Below are 15,261 nucleotides of genomic sequence, written 5' to 3'. Positions count from 1 at the left end.
TCTTCCCCCTTAATATTTTGAAATTAAAAAAATATATATTTGGTTGATGAATGTTGAATGAAAGCTTAGTTGGAAATAGAAGCTAGAATTTTCACTGTAAGCATCATAACTTGTAAAGCATACCCTAATTGAGAAACACTGCATTGCTGTCTCTTATCAATATAATCCATTATGAATTTAGGAATTTCCTTTTTCTTACATGCAGTTCTTAATATTGATTTACCTCTCCAACACAATCCCCACAGGAATGGAAGAAGTTCTAGTTACTCTCTTTCTACTCCAACCAAAGTCATATGTTTTGAGAAGACCAAATGGAAAGTAGGCATATGAACTTAAAAATTTTCAGTCATGCCTGAATGCTTACTGGTGTATATGTACCATTAGAATGGCCTCATAAATTGTGACAGCAAGTCAGAGAAAGCCAATTTTGATATCCAAAATTCAACTAGATAATCATTTTAAATATTCATCAAAGTTATAAGATCTTAAAACCATGAAAAAATGTAGAATCACATCAAGGAATAAAAAGATCTTTACCACTTAATAGAAAATGTACTTTTAAATATCTTGAAATTCTATAAACTGTCTTAAGATAGTACAATGGTCTTAAGAAATCAAGGGAAAATATATGTACAAATCTTGCAAACCAATAAAATATGAAGTTCCATCAAGTGATCAACCTGGATGAACCTGCAGATTTCTGTGAACAAAGAGAAGGATTGGGGAGTGTGTATATAACCTGGAGCCACAAGTGTAGGCCACAGGACCAAAGAGACCTACCTTTTTTATGTTTTAAAGCCCACGACATAACAACTATTACATAGGGCTCCACGAATCCTGCCAAGACCATGCACAAGAATCTCAGCCCTGCCCAAACTGAATTAACCAGGAGGCTACTTTCATCCATAAACAGGGAAGCATCTTTTAACCTTGGGAAAACATAGAATTTATCAAAGAAAATTTTAAGAGCATCAAGACCCTCATATATTATTTACGTTAAAATGAAATCCAGAGGCCAGGTGTGGTCCCAGCTACTGGGGAGACTGAGGTGGGAGGATCGCTTGAGCCCACAAGTTCAAGCGCAGCCTGGGGAGCATAGGGAGACCTCATCTGCAAAAATATTTTTAATTCTTTTAATTAAAAAAAAAAACTTAGAAGAGTTCCTGGCCCAAAATAAATGTTCGGTAAATATGGGCAATCATTATTTTTAAAAAATGGAATCCATGTGTATTTAATGTGCTTTTTGTGACAAACTTCTTAAACCAAACATTCCAAAGTACTTGGAATGATTTGGCCTATTGAAGTGACAGTCTTATGACGTCAATTTAAAATATGCAACTGAGTCATTGACTTAAACTTAGGGTCTTAAAAGTATTCTAAGTCTGTGCATGCTAGGTCTGTGCAAAGATAATTAAGGTCCTAAAGTTTCTTTTTATATTTATAATAGTTATCTAGCATGAGAGAAAGTTTTATTTTCAAGGAAGATAATGGAGTGCTTAAAGAAAAGTAAAAAGTATAAAATTTATAAGTGCCTGCTTAATAGAGTAATATACTAGGTTGAAATGGGGGTTATCTAGGTTCATAAATGGAGCCAACATTATTTAAAGGCCACTTATAAATTATTGTGAAAACTTCTAAACAGTATAGGATAGAATAAAATAGAGTAATAAGGTTTGTGAACTGAACTTTAAAGACTCAAAAACAATTGGGGTTTTGAATGCACAACTTTCTTAAACTACTACCAGTGGGATCAAAATAAGTAAATCTTTCATTAGTCTTTTCTGAATTTTCTGCCTTTTTCTGCAAACCAAAAACACTTTGGGAAAGGTGAAGAATGATGAAGACCCAAATGCAGGACTCTGAGCCAAGGAAAGCTGGTGTGAGGAGGAGGGGGTGTCTTGAAGATGCTCTTTAGGAATAGTGGCAGTTTCTAGAAGAGTGGCCTGAAAATGTTAGTGTTATGGGCAGAAGGGGAAGTTTTCCCTGAAAAATGAAATCATAAGAAAATGCTCAGAAGTGCTCCAGACACCACATGTGAGGAAGAAGGGAACCCCCGTAGGACTTGCCAGAACCAGGAAGGGAAGGAAGTTGCTCAACCCAAGCTCTTGCAGAACTACAGCTGTGACAGAGGACAGGGTCAGGGACTTCTGATCTGAGCCCCCCTCCCCTCTCCAGAAGCCCCCTTTATCCTGACACTCTGCCATTGCAACCACGCATAAACCGAGGGGATTTCTTGGGGGACAGTCTATGGCACACACTAAAGAATGAATGTGTGCGGATGATACTCTCTGTTAACAAGTTCATTTTCCAGGATGATTTTGAAAGAGCTGAGCTCTAAATCCTAACTGCTCAAAGCTTTCTTGAATTCGGAGGGGTGTCTACAGTAATTAGTAAATCTAGCAAAATTTAGTTTAAAAAAATGTTATAACACCTCGCATGTCTACAGGTGCATGACAATAATACTGCTGATTAACCTTTATTTAGTTCACAAAAAGGTTTTTTCTGCACTGTCTTCTCTAACCCTCAAAATGGCCCAATTCTCAGGGGTACAAATCAGGTTACTCTTAACTTGATTTTGCTTAATATTTTAATTGTGTGACTAAATACACACACACAAGTACACACACACATACACAAGTACACGCACCCATTTTCTCCTGATTCTCTGCAGGGGGACGAGCTGCCAGGAGAGGCTGGGCCCAGTAAGGTCCCTGTGCCTGGGAGGGTTGAATTCCCTTCTTGGATTTCAGACAATCCAGGATTCTGAGACTGTGGGGCAGGTGTTGACAGTGACTGTACCAAGGTGGAGACTTGGGAGGAGCCTCCTCTCTGGCCAGCCAGGACGCCTTCCCTGAGTGACCTTGATCCCATTCTCTCCTTCAATGTCCAGGTAGAGGAAATGTTCTTCCTGCATTTCGATGTGCTGGAATGAGAAACCTCCCTGCGCTGGAGGACTAGAGTTCTCTTTCTTCGCTCGTCACTCACTGGCTGGAGATTTTAGGCCACTCGCTCCATCTTAGGCGTGTTTCCTCACATGTAGGGTGGAACGTTCTACAAATATGAATTTGAAAATATCAATATTATTATAAAACCTGAGCACAAGGCATAAAATAATAGTTCTCAGACTACTGAGATAAGTGGGTGTTACTATTTACCAAGTCCTTTGTGTTACATCACCTCCCTTGAAGGCGGGAAGGCGTCCATGGCAGCATCTGTCTCCTTTTCTAGTGCTGAGGTTTCCTCTTCGCAGAGAGGCTGATGGACGGGGCATGCGTGGAGGTGAACGCTGGTGAAATGGTTCCTGGCTGGCTGCGGAGAACCAGACCCTATGAGCATCCCCAGGTGGAGACAAAACATGCAGGGCCTCGCGGGGGAGTGTGAGCGGGGCTGGCGGAGAGAACCCCTCTGGGGTGGGCAGAGGCAGAGGCAGAAGCAGCGAGGGGACCCAGCAGTGCTCGCTGCTTTGTACGTGGGGCCCCGTGTCTCCAGCCCTGTGTTGCTACAGCTGGCCACCCATCTGTCTGCTCTCAGTGCCATTTGGGGACCGGATAATAAGAAGGCCAAACCTAAGTGATTCTGCTTTCTTTGTTTTTTTTTTCCACTTGCTGCTAATAGTAGACAAAGAGATTAAAAGGAGAACATATTAGACCTCCCTTTCCAATCCTAGCAGCAAGGAATACAGACATAAAGATATTTTATGGGAACTGCAACTAGCTACCAGATGCTAACATTCATTTAACTTGACAATGAGCCTGCTGTATTCCCTATGCATCCCTGAGTGGCTGTCTTCTCTATGTCTGCCCTTCATATACCCTACTTTCCTTTCAATAAAGGTTACTGTTTAGAGTTCAGGAAAGAAGTCGATGTGAGATATTTGAGATTTCTATTATTTTTCTCTGAATCACTTAATAATTTTAAAAAATTTAATCTAATATTCTGTTTGGTACCTAATGTTTTGGAAAAGTTAAATATACAACATATATTTTTTCCAGCACACTCCCAGAAAAATTATAAGATATATTATAATAACTTCTTTTGTAGGCAATCTATTTTCTTTGTAAAGTTTAGGTAATATGTTTTGGTTTTTTTTACATGAACATGCCTGGTAACTAAATTCTGAATTAGGTAGGAAATAATGTGCTTCTATGTTTAGAGAAGATGCTTTATTAAGTCTTCCAGACAAATGGGGATTTTCAAAGGAAATATTCATGAAAATAGTTTTCTTTTGGAAGAGCCAGTGTTGCAAAGATGGCCAACCAGATGTAGAAGGGCAACTCTAATATCAAATATGCCTTTTTATTGTCATATTCTGTGTACCAGGTTTTATTAAGACAATATGTGGTGTTACAGAGAATGGTAGAGCTGGACCACACATTCCATCAGAGAGCAATCCATTTGACTGCACAGGGCACTGAGGGTCAGAGAGGTTTGGTGATTTGCTCAAAGCTACATGAGTTTGTGCAAGCGTTGGAAGCACGGGCCAGAGCTTCTAACTCCTAACTGGGTGTTCCTTCCTGAATTATGAAAGCATTTTCCTACTCCCGAGGAAAGGTAACTCATAAATGCATGCTTCTGGGAAACCTAACTCTGACTCACCGCCTTAACCAGCTCTTTCCTTGTGGAGAGAAAAGTGGGCTGGCTGGGGCAAGGCAAGATTTCTGCTCGAGTCTGTCTGCACGTTCCCTAAGGCAGAAAAGCCAGAAAATCTTATTATTATTTTCTGAAATTTCCAAGTCACAGGTTCTAAACCTGCTAGTGTAGGTGTGACCTCTATTCAGGTGACGTCCATGAGCCCTCTGCCCCAGACCCCTTGCTTTTCAGCTGGAGACTCCTCCAGCTACAAACCGAGGGCAACGTCTGGCACGCTGATCTTTCCACATGAGAGGTGTGAAACCAGGCAGGTCTCCCTAGCATTTCCATCCAGGGGGTGCTGGACAAATGAACGTTACGAGCAACCCTGAGGGACATGAGGGGTCCCAGACATACACCCTGAGACCTGAATGGAAAGTGCGAGGGAAACCCAGCATGGAATCGAGATACAGCCTTTGCCCTTCTCTGCTAAGCCGCTTCTTACTCTCAGTTGAGACACTCAGAGCTGGGTGGAGAATGAGTGAATCTGTCCGTTCTTTCTCACCCAAAATAAGCCAGTGTTCCAAGATGGAGCCAGGTTCCTCACCCCCCAGTCCACACCAGGGTGAGTCATCTGTTCCTCCTGAGCACTACCCAAAAAGGGGTGGCCAGTCTGTGTCACCTCGTACTTGGTACTTAGCTTAATTCTAACAGCTCCATCAGGTGCTCAGTCAAAAAAGCACCAGGTAACCAGTGTCAGGAATGCATAGATTATCTTCTTCCTTTCTTTTTGGATCTTATTGAACAAGCAAATGCTTTCCTTCATGTGTATCAGGTCACGATTTCCAAGAGGCAGACTCAAAGGTGGAAATAGATATTCAAGATGGAGGAGGCCGGGATACCTCTGAAAGATAAAGGGGAGGGGAGAAAGAGGGAACAGGAAGATGTCGGGGATGGTCCTCAGACTGAGAAGCAGTCTGACACCTGTGACAGGGGAGAGAAAGATGCAGGATGTGGCAGAAGGAGCTTCAACCTGGAGCAAGCCCTGAGAACATGGTGTCCGGGCTGATGGTGAGACCTGGCGTAAAGCTTGCCCATCAGAGGAAAGCCCACCTTCTGCAGGAACGACCTGGGGCTGGTACTCCTGCCGGGCCAGGAGTCACTGGCTGGGAGCCGCCCAGGGAGAGGGAAGCCTCTGTATGAAAGCCCCAGCAAATTTGAAGATAGAGCAACTGGAGGCTGTTGGCCAACCTCCCACCTCGAAGCGAGTCTTCCTGAAGGGAGAGCTGAGCAACTCACTGAAAGACCGCCACGCATGTGTGTCTGCTACCTCGGTGTTTCCACAGCTCTACCCTGTAGGCTTCCCCTGTGAAAAGGAGCAATTCAGCCCTCAAGAAAGAAAGAGCACTAGCAGTATATAGGGTACAAGCACACTGGTAGTGCTTTTTTGGTTTTGTGTTTTGGCTGAGAAAATGATTCCTGTTCCTGAAATAAGAATATTATATTTCTTTCATGCAATTATTGTATTTTAGAGATGAAAAGGGCCTTCAGAAATACTGGAGTCAGTTTATATGTGAGGAGAGCTGATTTAAATTAAACAGGCTTTCTCCCCTACCTCTGGCCCCCATGTATTTCTGGAGCAGGCTTCCTGATATCTCTTCCAGATTGTTCACCTAGAAGCCAGACAACTAGGTGGTATGGTTTGATGGCCTAGATATGACTGCTTGGAGGAATTCCAGGACTGTACTTATTTTGGCACAATTCTAGTAGAGGCTTATGTGTGGATTTGATAGCCAGTGGATCATTCTGGGCCTCATCTAAATTCCAACAAATGATCTCACCCCATAGAATTCCTCAAACTGTGATTATTTTATGGAGATAAATTGTGCTTATCTTTGTCCTGTGCTCCAAATGCAGATGACACTGCCCCTTCTGTGCTCCTCCTTTTGATTAAAATCTACCCTCATACTGTTGATGTCTGCATTGACCCGGCTATGGTTGATACTGGCTTCAGTGCTTCAGTATTGTATTTTTTCAGATAGCTCAGAGTATGTATGTTCTCTGAGTTCTTTGGTCTTCTACACTCGGCTGGAGAATGTTTTCCAAAGCTCGGCAACCTGACTCAAATTGCCTAGAAAGCCTTTAATAGCGGCTTGTTTCTCAGGCACACTGACACCGAATGTGTTCAATAATCCGCAATGAACACTGGAAAGCCCATTTTTTGCTTTTTTTGGCAGAGCATAACTGGAACAATCAGATCATGTATTTAATTGGCATAGCATCAGAACAGATTTGCTTCCTTAGCCTAGAAAAGAAATAGGAATGTCGCACTGACTTGAAGGCTAGAACATGCGTTCATTTCTTACATCAGACTGGTTTCTCCTTGTTTATGTAGTACTCAAGACACCTATTCATAGAGCACTAGGCTTCAGGATAAGGGCAAGTCATTACAAAACTCCTATACCCAGTGCTCATTTGCATACTTGCCTATATCAGTCTAATATAGTGACTTAACTTTGTTCATCCTCCATCATACTCTCACTTTTTCCTTAAGATTCTTAGATAGCTCAGAAAATATTGAGTCTGTGCTAAGTACTAGGTACTATATTGTAGATGCTGTGCATACAGGGGTAAACTGAGCTCTCTTGTATTATAATGTAGGTTCCATAAGAGTAGGGCCTTTGCTTTGTTTATTGCTGCTCCTTCCATACCTTGGAGGAGAGGAGCTACTTAGGGTCAAAAAATAATTATCTTTCCCAAGAATGATTGTGGATTAGGGAGCAATGCTAGTCAGATACCTACATAATAATGGCTAATACGTTTATTAAGGGCTTATTATACTATATTCATAGGCACTGCTTTCACATCTCTCTAAATATATGTCTGTGTATATATACATGTATATCTGCATCTATATAGGTAGACATACATAGATATGTATATGCATATATCTATATATGCACACATATATACAATTTATTCTCATTGTTTGTAGTCATTATGTTCTATAAACTTGCCACAAAAACTAAATTAGGAAATACTGAACAACTGCTCCTTGGGGAAATACAGGGTTAGGTTTTTAAGAGCATCTGGTCACAACATTTTGATCAACTGATCAATTCATAACTTTGTTTTATATATGTTTCTCATTTAATATATAATATTGATTCATTAACATTAAATTTAACAGCACTGTAACACATGTCTAAACAAAGCTTATCTAACACATGTATTTTCCCTGTAAGGCACATCATAGCTTTCTTGCACTTAGGAACACTAGACAGGACTTCAGCACTGCATTTAGAGGGCATTTTAAATGAAAAAAATCACCAAAAAAAAAAAAGCACAAAAATGTGAAAAATGTGGCACTAAATACACTGAGAAAAGGACACGTGCTTATAGCAGGAAAGCTGGGACACGAAGGCAGAGCCTTGACTTGTTTGCGCTCACTGGGAACATGTGCAATTCCCAAATGTTTTGCTGCCCTTTGCACACCCACAAATGACCACAAAAGTGCCATGAGCATTGCTTTGGGGGTTTCAAATAAATTTAGCAAATAGGCAAAATGGCAAATATGGAAACTGTAAATAATGAGGATTGACTGTATGTATATTTATGCACATACAACACATATGTCTCTATGGGAGGTATATACAGATATTTAATGCTCACAACAGCTATCTGAGGCAGATGATAACCCTCTCTCTATTTTATAAATGAAGAAATTGAGGGCTACAAAAATTAAGTAGCAAGCTGAAATCTATATAGCTGTCAAATTATTTGACGCCAGAGATTCAGATTCCAGAGTATGTCTACCTAATGCTCAGTATTAACTATTAGTTTTTGTCTTGGTTTTCCTTTATTTTCTAAATGAATTTTTATTGAAATATAGCATGAAGGCAGGAAAGTGCACATATGGTAAGTGTACACTTGATGACTTTTCATAAAATGAAGAAACCCAGGCAACCAGGACTGAGATCAAGAAATAGATCATATGCCCTTGAAGCATCTCGGGGACCACTTCCAGTCACCACCTCTCCAACAGCAACCACTGTCTTGACTTCTAAGTATTAATATTAGCTACTATTTAAAATAAGATCCACACCTAGCACCTAGACCTTAGTTTCCAATACCATTCTTCAGTAAAAGGAACCAGGGCTCCTTGGAGGAGTGGCTGACTCTAAGATCAAAGCAGGAAATTTTAGAGCATCTTGCAGTGCCAGAAATAAAGGAGTGCAAAGAAAAACAAAAAGCCCACAATGCTAACCATGTCAAAAGAACACAGGAGCCAACTGACCAATGGCCAAAGCTGAAACCATTTGAGCAAGAAAATAAATAAAATCTGTTAGATTATAACCCAAAATATAAGATAAACACTCATGAGTCCATACTGATATAAATAAATGAGTGAATAAACAAATAAATGGAGGAGAACAGACAAATCTCCTATGCAGAAGAATTCCAAACAATTTATGTAGATAATCCGCCCTCAAGAAGGTGGGGAATAACTCTTCACTCCTTAAACGTGAGCTGTGTGCAGTTACTTCCCTCCAATGAGTAGTTCTTCATTGCTGCCCCCACCCTGGAGGCAATCTCATGTTTACTAGTCTGCTCTTTAATGGCTTTCTCATGAAGGAGAAGAATTCTGGCATAATAAAAATACATCAAACTAAGATTCCAGAGACCTGGGTTATTGTCTTAATTCTGACACTTACTATGGGGCTAGTCACAAACTTCTGATCCTCTGATTCCTTTTTGCAACACTGAGGAGACAATTTTCTTTTGTCTTCATAGATGTTCATAGTTGTGTTTATGTATACAAGTTCTTGAGACTAAGTCAAATACTGACGCTGACACTTCCTACCTATAGGACCCTAGACAAGCAATTTGAGCTCCTTCAGCTTTAACATTCTCATCTATAAAATAGGGTTAAGAGTAGTGCTTTCTGAGTTTTTATGAGAATTAAACAATATAACATATAAAGTATGTAGAAAACAGCCAATACATACTGGAGGCTAACAATAATAAAAATAACAACAATCCTCCATCTGTTGGACACATTCTTTCCTTAAACATATTGGTACATTTAATTGACCAAGAGTTAAGGTCCTACTGGCCTCTGATCATTCTTCGCCTGATCAGTATGTTTGTAAATCTCCACCCTGCTGCCTTATAACTCAGTTTTACCATGTGCTCAGAGGCCTTTCTCGTTTTTCCTAAATCAACATTCTTAAGGGACTCATTGTAGTCCCCAGTTTGCTCATAAAAACTCTGCCTGGAGTATCTCTGTGGTTTCTTTGAGTACATAAGTAACTCCATGATTAGATTTCAGTTACGTATAATACATAGCAAATGTCTACATGTAGATCTTTAACATTTGATACCTAAAAAGAGATAAATCAACTGAAAGAAAATGATGGACTGTTACGCGTGCAGGTTGAAGAAAAGTGTTAAGCACAGCTATTTCTTTATGGACAAAGGCAGGTGGAAATGAAGCATCTCATTGTGGGCCCTTATTCAGTATGTAATTTCTATGTGCATATCATATGTATTAGAAAATAATAAACTGAGGTTCCAACACTAAATTCATATATAATTTACTTCTATATTAAAATGGTTCTTTACTAAAGAACCAGAGTGAGCTCTGGACCCTCTGCAGCTGACCCAGACCACCACAGCAGCAATTGTGAGATCCGCCAACCTCCATCTTCTTTCTCATGTGAATGTTTGCGTGCCAAATTTCCATCAACTGGGTGATTTTATAAATTTTACAAATTAATTTGTTTTCTTATTAGTAGTCATTATCAAATGTTTATAACACAAAAAAATATTTGAACACCTGTGTAACAACCACTAGTGAAAAAAAAATCAAATGTTGATAATGAATGGAGCCCCACCCCACCCAATAAGACTGTGAAGGGTATGAAGAGGTAAATATAAATTATCCTTTTATAAAGATCAGGAAATATAATTTGATATGCAGTAACGTGCCCAAAGTCATAATGAGGCAAATAAATGTCCAGTTACAAGTGACTATAAAGGGAAATTCAGCCCCAGGATTTGTTAGACAAAGCGGGAGCAGAGTAAGTCCAGAAGGTTATAAGAGAAGCAGGGCTTTAAATAAGAATACGGAAATTTTTCAAAGTGGGTAATGTACATTATTACTTCACAGTATGTGTATTTATTTCCCAAATTATGACCATGTAAGGAGATAGCAGGGCCAGGAAAACACTGGGCTTGGAATCCAAAAACCTGGATTTAAATATCCACTGTACTTACTAATCAAACATGAGACTTAGAATGAGTCAGAAAAAACACCATGATGTATCAGTTAGCATTCAGCCACCAACAGGGTCGTAAGCACAGCTAACTCGTTCTTTCTTTCCTTTTTAAAATTTATTTTGTTTTTATCAAAGAGAGTGTCCAGAAACATTGAGTATTAAAGAATTTGTTTACAGCTAACTTTTAAGTATATCACATACAATAAACCCCCAGGGAAGTGGTTTTAAATTTGGTCCAGTAACAAAGTGATGTCATCAGAGACGTGGGTTTTCTTCCTGTCCCCCCTTGTATCCTTTTTATCTTTCTTCTATCTTCTATCATCCCAAATATGATGGGTTTTTGTCCTTAGGCTTGTTGTCTCATGGTCTGAACCAAGATGGCTGCCACAGAGCCATCATTTGCCCCATAACTGATCCAGGGCAGGAAGAAGGGGCAGAACCAGAGAGCCCTCTCCTGGCACCTGAGCCTTTTCCCAGGAAGAAAAATCTTTCCCAGAAGCCCCAAAGTGGAATTCTACTTATATCTCATTGGCCAGAACACCTGGTTCTGTAAAGATGGTTACCTTTCACAGCAAGGACAATCATTTTTCGATCCTTAGGAAAGAATTTTTCAAGGAATGAAAGGAAATGATTCAACTGCTTGATATTCAACTAACAGTGCCAAAGGTATGCCTCATTATTATTAAGAATGTAATTCCATGTTAATTCATGTCTATCCTTGTATGCACACAGTCCCACATAAGTTTTGATCATAAAATAATTAAAATACTTGTGCTCTTTTAGCAGATTGGTAGAACAAAGTAAATAGGACCAAAGGGAGATTTCTGCCCTTCTCAAAGAAACAAAAATATACACATATACACACACATGTGGCATTTTGAGAGTACTTTAGAAATAATTTGCTAATAACATAAATGTTCCTTAAACCTTGTACATGTGCTTAAAAATCATAAAACCATTCATGTAATAATCACAATTTTAGCCATATGAGTCTTGACAGATTTTTTAACAATCATTGGGGTTTTACACCTGTGATCAAATCCATTTTTAGTTTCATTTTTAAGGCTTATTACATTTTTTTCATTTTTTGCTTTTTAAATAATTTGTTAGAGGAAACATATAACCCTTTATAAAAGCAATTTCAGATGTAAATTGAATTTTTCTCATTCCAACTCAGACTATTTGTTACTACAAAGGAAATTAATGCAAATTATCAATAATATAAGTAGCTAATAAGCTTAATTTCTCCTGGGAATGAGGAAAATTCTTTTCCTCTTATAAGAAAGAAAAAGTATTCACCTCTGACAAGAGTCACAGAAATAGTTAATATTCACACAGGGATTTCCCTCAATTGACTATAGGCCATCATAAGGAAAAAGAGACTTAAAGAGAGAAAACAAGAAAGTTGGGTAGATATAAATCTTTAGTTGTATCAAAGAGGTAAGAAATATATGAGAAGAAAACCAAACAACTAAACAAAGTAATTCAGGGAATTTGAATGCCATATTTCTTGGGAAACCAGAGCTATTATTTGAAAATGTCTAGCAAATTCTAAGGATTCAAGAATGAAAAGTACACTCAGGTTAGATTAAGCAATGGTGAGTAATGATTAAGGATTAACAATCACACCTAAATACTAATTTGTTTATATCTTGTACACACATTGATCTTTGAAGATGATATACTGTAATGCTGCTATAAAGAGTTGCTCATTTTTTGATTGGTTCTTAAAGGAAAGATATAGATTTAAGCATTCAAAAGTATTACTAAGACTCTACACCTACTGTCCATGAAAAGGACAGTTTCTAACTTGATCCCTTTTGTACCTCCAGCATCTAGCACACAATAGCGCTCAGAAAATACTGGTGAAAAATGAGAAAATATCCATGAAATTATGAATATGAAACTACATTTCACTTGAAGGCACACTGAGAGACATAAACTTTCAGTGCTGAGATTAGAGATATTAACAAGCAAAGAAACACTGCAAATATCTCAGTAGCTCAGGAAAAGCGCAAAAAGACATTGAGTAACCAGGATCTGTTACTCCATACAAGAGTCATAGCTCTTTATGCAACATTTAGTAATAATTTCTGAGCAACTACTTACCTGATACTTCTAGAATCCTTTAGGTAGAAAATTCATAGATTTTCTTCCCTTAAACTTTGACGTAACTCAACTCCTCTCAAGAGGAGACAACTCAGCCTCCCACCTTCCTCCATGGGCACATTCCTGTTACTTCCTTATCGTGCCTCCAAAGCACATCTCCCCCACCTTGAAACAAAAACACCAGTGTTGAGGCTCACAGTAACCAGCGTGATCCGTCTCCTCTGTCCAACTCCTGACTCTCCCTGGTATTTGTGGAGGACTTGGATATCAGTAGCCACCTGTTTTTCTTCTCTACCTCTATTGCTAAAAACTCTGAAGATGATATCCATGTCTTAAGAGCTTTGATTGATCTTATGTTATACCCGGCCTTGAGTACTTACTACCCTCGAACTTCTCAACTGCAGACTTTTACCTCGAAAGCCAACCGAGCCACCCCAATCCATGGCAACCACAGAACTTTGCCTTCTGTTCCTGCAGGCTGGTATTCTTCTCTGTCACTCCATGCTTAAAATCCTTCACTATTTTGCCCTAAATTTAAAAATCTAGCCCACAACCCTTATCTCAGCCCATACAGCCCTCGGCAATCTGTCCACTGTCCATTTATCTCCCCTCATTTCTTATCCCACACAGACAGACTTTCCTCTTTCAGACACCCTGAAAGGCTCGTTTCCAGTGCAGCTTCAAACTCCAAAAGCAAGTGTTCTTTTTGTCTTGCTCTTTCTCTTTTAGCTTACTCCTACTCAGTGCCTCCAAACTGGTCTGAAAGTATTCATTTCTGGTAAAAAGCCTTTCCGCGCTCCATCTGCCCAGTCTAATTTATTTACTCCTCCTCCTGGCTCCCAGAATATCCATTATATAACTCTAGGATATACTCGCTAAGGCTGAGAGTACATCTTGCTCACATTAGTAACCACAACACCTGGGACAACATTTAGGAGGACAGTATTTAGGTCAAGCAAGCCTTGAGGATGCTTTCAGGAAAATACTGAGAACTGACACCAGAGAAACTGGAAAATAACAGTAATTCCAAGTTTAAATTTTTGTGCTCTATATACTTTATATTGGTTTTCTAATACCATTAGGTATTGTTAGTCACCTCTAGATAATGATTGTGTTTTATTCCCTATTGATGATAAACACTGTACTGTTACTACACAATAATGATGGACAATGTTTAAAAGCTGAATGGAGGGTGATCAAATGAGGCTAGGCTTTCACACCAGAAAGAAAGTAGGGAATGGGAAAAGCAAGCATTCCTTTGCATTTTTTAATTCAACAAACATAATTATTTCTGTTTCTCATGGGGTGTTCTGAAAAATATAAAGTGGCTTACCACTTGGTTAAATTTTAGTCATCCACTGAATTGTTTAAAACAAGAAATTTGAGTTTGGTTCCATTTTCATACAAGAAGCGAACCAACAAAACAGGTCTTTAGAATTACCATATCATAATTATATAAGAAACAAAGAATTTATTAACCTCATCCAATTCACATGTTATTATATAGTTATTAAATAGACAGGAGAAAACATGGGTGATTACTGCCATATAAGCATTTGTACCTCAAAATAGAATTGTAGCTGGCACATACAAAATCTATTTCTCCATATCCTAGTTCTCTTTAAAATCCCCACCAGGACCCTGGTGGTCAGAAGATTAGAGCCGTAACTCCATCTGGGCCATTAGTCAATTAGCCGATCGGGATCTCAGTTTCCTCATGTGTAAAATGAGAAGAAATTAGATGGGCGTTTTTTTCCAAATGTCTTGTTAGTTGACAGAATTCCCAAAGGAAATACTACTGAAAACCCTAATACAGGAAACCTAAAAGATCCAGCCTCTGCCTTCTCCCTCCAGATACACCCTAGGGCCTTGGAAAAGAGAGTTGGAAAAGTAGCAGCACAGGATGACAAGTTGGGTCTTTTCCAACAATCCTGACGGGTCCCTCGGTGGACCTGTATGTAAAGATGAAATTAGGTCAAGTCCACTAAGCTGAGCACCCACCTTAGTGCAAGGGAAAAACAGCACATTTTTCCTAGTTTTAAGTCTGAAGGTAGAATGAAGGATCTGTCCTGAAATGGCCTTAGAAGACTGTCCCTACCTCCCTGATGGTGATGTTGATTGCTTGGATGGTATTTCTGGCTGCCTTCCCACCCTGTCTCCACTTACTCAGTTTCCCTAAAAATCCCTCCTGCCCTCTCCAGCCCCTGATCCCCACTGGTTCTCCCACTCCTCCTGCTTCCCTCCCCCTCCTTCCTCAACACACCTGAAGCTTGGCCCAAGATCTCTGCCCTCTAAGACCCCC

The 15,261-nt window shown here is 39.4% G+C and overlaps 1 long non-coding RNA gene across 4 annotated transcripts in view; it reads right to left on the bottom strand.

The window, feature by feature from the left end:
• Positions 1–13,729, bottom strand: part of LOC123648514 — a 28,375-nt gene extending 14,646 nt beyond the window's left edge. For 2 of the 4 annotated variants that reach the window (XR_006738644.1, XR_006738645.1), the window contains exons 1-3: positions 12,960–13,729; positions 3,156–3,309; positions 2,648–3,051 (exon numbers count right to left, since the gene is read on the bottom strand). This is a non-coding gene — a long non-coding RNA (uncharacterized LOC123648514). Of the gene's footprint in view, positions 1–2,517; positions 3,052–3,155; positions 3,310–4,596; positions 5,474–12,959 lie in introns of those variants that run through there. The other 2 variants (XR_006738646.1, XR_006738643.1) reach the window with 2 other exon arrangements.
• Positions 13,730–15,261: the final 1,532 nt, after the last annotated feature.

The sequence above is a fragment of the Lemur catta genome, chromosome 12 (genome assembly GCF_020740605.2).
Source record: "Lemur catta isolate mLemCat1 chromosome 12, mLemCat1.pri, whole genome shotgun sequence".
Lineage (NCBI taxonomy): Eukaryota > Metazoa > Chordata > Mammalia > Primates > Lemuridae > Lemur > Lemur catta.
This window is presented reverse-complemented; position numbering and strand designations above follow the sequence as displayed.